The 4286-nt window shown below is 39.6% G+C and overlaps 1 protein-coding gene across 3 annotated transcripts in view; it reads right to left on the reverse strand.

Annotated features, from left to right (window-relative positions):
* BBOX1 (gamma-butyrobetaine hydroxylase 1) overlaps positions 1-4286 on the reverse strand; it is a 70510-nt gene that overhangs the window by 23786 nt on the left and 42438 nt on the right. The window lies entirely within an intron of this gene.

Consider the following 4286-nt stretch of genomic DNA (forward strand, 5'->3'; position numbering starts at 1 on the left):
TAAGAACTTGCCACAATTTGTTGTGATCCACACAATCAAAGGCTTTAGCATAATCAATGAAGCAGAAGTAGATGTTTTCCTGGAACTCTCTAGCTTTCTCCATGATCCAGCGTATGTTGGCAATTTGATCTCTAGTTCCTCTCCCTCTTCGAAATCTTGCCTGTACTTCTGGTAGTTCTCGGTCCACATACTGCTGGAGCCTAGCTTGTAGGATTCTGAGCATAACTGTGCTAGCATGTGAAATGAGTGCAGTGGTGCGGTAGTTTGAACATTCTTTGGCATTGCTCTTCTTTGGGATGGGAATGTAAACTGACCTTTTCCAATCCTGTGGCCACTGTTGAATTTTTCCAAATTTGCTGGCATATTGAGTGTAGTACTTTTACTGCATCGTCTTTTAAGATTTTGAATAGCTTAGCTGGAATACTGTCACCTCCACTAGCTTTGTTGCTCAGACTTCCTAAGGCCCATTTGACTTCACATTCCAGGATGTCTGGCTCAAGGTCAGTGACCACCCCATTGTGGTTATCAGGGACATTAAACTCTTTCTTGTATAGTTCTTCTGTGTAGCCTTGCCACCTCTTCTTAATCTCTTCTGCCTCTGTTAGGTCCCTGCCATTTTGGTCCTTTATTATGCCCATCTTTGCATGAAATGTTCCCTTCATATCTCCAATTTTCTTGAAGAGATCTGTGGTCCTCCCCATTCTATTGTTTTAACATAGAAATGTTATAATAATAATAATAATAATAATAATAATAATAATAATAATAATAATAATTGTTTTCTTCTATTTCTTTGCACTGTTCATTTAAGAAGGCATTCTTATCTCTTCTAGCTGTTCTCTGGAATTCTGCATTCAATTGGGTGTATCTTTCTCTTTCTCCTTTGCCTTTCGCTTCTCTTCTTTCCTCAGCTATTTGTAAAGCCTCCTCAGACAACCATTTTGCTTTCTTGCATTTCTTTTTCTTTGGGATGGTTTTAGTTGCTGCCTCTTGTACAATGCCACGAACCTCCGTCCATAGTTCTTCAGACACTCTATCTATGAGACCTAATTCCTTAAATCTATTTGTCACCTCTACTGTGTATTCATCAGGGATAGGATTTAGGTCATACCTGAGTGGCCTAGTGCTTTTCCCTACTTGTTTCAATTTAAGCCTAAATTTTGCAACGGGAAGCTCATGATCTGAGCCACAGTCAGCTCCTGGTCTTGTTTTTACTGACTGTATAGAGCTTCTCCATTTTTGGCTGCAGAGCACATAGTCAGTCTGATTTCTATGTTGACCGTCTGGTGATGTCCATGTGTAGAGTTGTCTCTTGGGTTGTTGGGAAAGAGTGTTTGCTATGACCATCGTATTCTCTTGACAAAATTCTACCAATCTGTGCCCTGCTTCATTTTGTACTCCAAGGCCAAACTTGCCTGTTATTCCGGTTATCTTTTGGCTTCCTACTTTAGCATTCCAATCCCTCATGATGATAAGGACATCATTTTTGGGTGTTAATTCTAGAAGGTGTTGTAGGCCTTCATAGAACTGGTCAACTTCAGCCTCTTCAGCACCAGTGGTTGAGGCATAGACTTGGACTATTGTGATGTTGAATGGTTTTCCTTGGATTTGAACTGAGATCATTCTGTCATTTTGGAGATTGTATCCCAGTACTGCTTTTCCTACTCTTTTATTGACTATGAAGGCTACTCCATTTCTTCTGAGGGATTCTTGCCTGCAGTAGTATACCTGATGGTCATCTGAACTAAATTCACCCATTCCTGTCCATTTTAGTTCACTGATTCCTAAGATGTCAATTTTCAGTCTTATCATCTCTTGTTTGACCACATCCAGCTTGCCTTGATTCATGGATCTTACATTCCAGGTTCCTATGGAGTATAGATCTTTGCAGCCTCGGACTCTTCTTTCACCACCAGATACATCAGCAACTGAGTTTCGGCTTTGACCCAGTCACTTCATCCTTTCTGGGCTACTAGTACTAGCCCTCCGCTCTTCCCCAGTATCATACTGGACACCTTCCGACGTGAGGGGCTCATCTTCCGGCGTCACATCTTTTTGCCTTTTGGTACTGTCCATGGGGTTTTCATGGCAAAGACATTGGAGTGGGTGCCATTTCCTTCTCCAGTGGATCACGTTTTGTCAGAGCTCTATGCTATGATCTGTCCGTCTTGGGTGGCCCTGCACAGCATAGCTCATAGCTTCATTGAGCTACGCAAGCCCCTTCGCCACAACAAGGCAGTGATCCATGAAGGAGCTTCTCCATGATACAGATCGCATATCAGGACAATCAAGTGCCAAAGCACATCCATTTCTTTCAGGCCATCCAAAGCTTCTCATGGGTCATGCAGTCATAGGCATTGCTGTAGCCTGTAAAGCATAGGCGGATCTTCTGAATTTCTTTTGCACACCAATCACCAATGTATATTTGTGTTATGATCTTGAGTATCTCTTAGAATCAAAGAATAGTAGAGTTGGAAGGGGCCAGAGGGCCATCAGTTCCAACCCCCTGCAGTTGCAGGAAGCCAAGTTACACCATCCCACTCAGACACCTGCCGGTTTCTTTTGAATGTTTCTAGTATGGGAAAACCCTCTTCCTTTCCAGAATGCAGCTTGAACATCAGGCATTTCTTGCTCCATATACCATAGTTCTTTAGTGCACCACATTGAGCATCACTTTGTTGCATGGCAAATTAGTGCAGTAGCCCTGTAGTTGTTGCACTCTTTTGCATGTACTTTCTTACAGACTATTATCTTTTTCTCTCTTCTGTATGTTTCTTCAGTATATTGTTTCTTCTGTTCAGATAGTATGTTCCTCTGTTTGTATTTCCGCATTCCTAATCTAGGTTTGAATTTTCCTTTGATTTCTTGGATCATCTGGAAGAGGTGTCTTGCTTTTCCTCTTTTGTTGTTCTCTTTTATTTCTTTGCATTGGTCATTATAATCATTCTTTTTTTCCTGTAATGATAGTTGCTAAAAAGTTGCATTCAGGATTCTGATCCTGCTTCTGACCCTTTTGCTCTTGATTCATGCCTGTTCTTAGTAATGGAGAGTATTTCTTTTGTCATCCAATTAGGCTTTTCTTCTCCTTTTGCTATAGAAATGGTCTTTTTGTATTCTTGCCTAATTATGTCTCTGGTTTCAGTCCATAGTTCTTCTGGCTTGTGATCAGTTGAGTTCAGTAATGCAAATCTGTTGTTTACGTGCACTTTAAATCATCAGGGTCTAAGTTATATTCTGGCACTGTACTTAGTGATCCTTTCCAGCTTTACTCTAATTTTTATTATTAATAGCTCATGGTCACTGCCACAGTCTGCTCCTGGTCTTGTTACAGCACTGAGAATAAAACTTCTCTAGCTCATATTTTCAGTTATATAGTCTTTTTGATTTCTGTATTGGCACTTTGGTGATGTCCATCTATACAGTCATCTGATTGGTTGCCTTAAGTATGAATTTGTAATAAACAGATTGTTGACTTTACAGAAATCGTATTAATTGTTCTCCTCCTCTGTTTATGTCCCTTAGGCCAATTTCTTCCATGACATTTGATCCTGCTTTGTTTCCTGTTTTTTTGTTCCATTCATCTATGAGTATCAGTATGTCTTGTTTTGGTGTGTTTTAAATTTCCTCTCGGATGCTCACATAAAAGTTTTCAATTTCTTCTTCTTAAGCATCTCTTGTTGCAGCATAGACTTGAATGATGGTTATGTTGATAGGTTTTCCACTACTTCGCCCCCTTAATGCCTGTACTGCATCTTGCCACAGTACTGGAGCCATTCCATTTTTTCTGAGTTTGTCATTTCCAGAGTAAAACATTTTATGTTTGTCTGACTGAAAACATCTCATTCTATTCCACTTTAGTTTGCTCACTCCAGGTGCTCTGAATTTAAATATTCATTTTATTGCTTTATCATTTCCAATTTGCCTTGATAGGAACTGCAGAGAGAAACTGATTCTGCCTTTTCTAAGAACTCTCCCAGGACAATCTTCTGAAGATATGGTTCTGTTTTGTTTAATGTTTACACATTTCTTTTGTATTGCAATGTAAATTAAGCAAAATATATGTTGGACCTTATCTAAAAGCCTTCTGTTTTATCTTTTTAAAATGCTGCATTTGTTCTTTGGTATTAAAATTCCAATTGATCTGTGACTGTAATTTTAAAAATCATTCACTCATTCATTCTGATTTCATATTAGTGGCTTTCTTGAATAAGCTGGTACATGCCGAAGCAAAGAATGAGTTGGCTGTGGGAAGTTACCACAAGGAAGAGAGTTTCATGCAGCATTTT

This window comes from Varanus komodoensis, unplaced genomic scaffold (assembly GCF_004798865.1).
Source record: "Varanus komodoensis strain SLA01 unplaced genomic scaffold, ASM479886v1 scaffold16, whole genome shotgun sequence".
In the NCBI taxonomy this organism is placed as follows: Eukaryota; Metazoa; Chordata; class Lepidosauria; order Squamata; family Varanidae; genus Varanus; species Varanus komodoensis.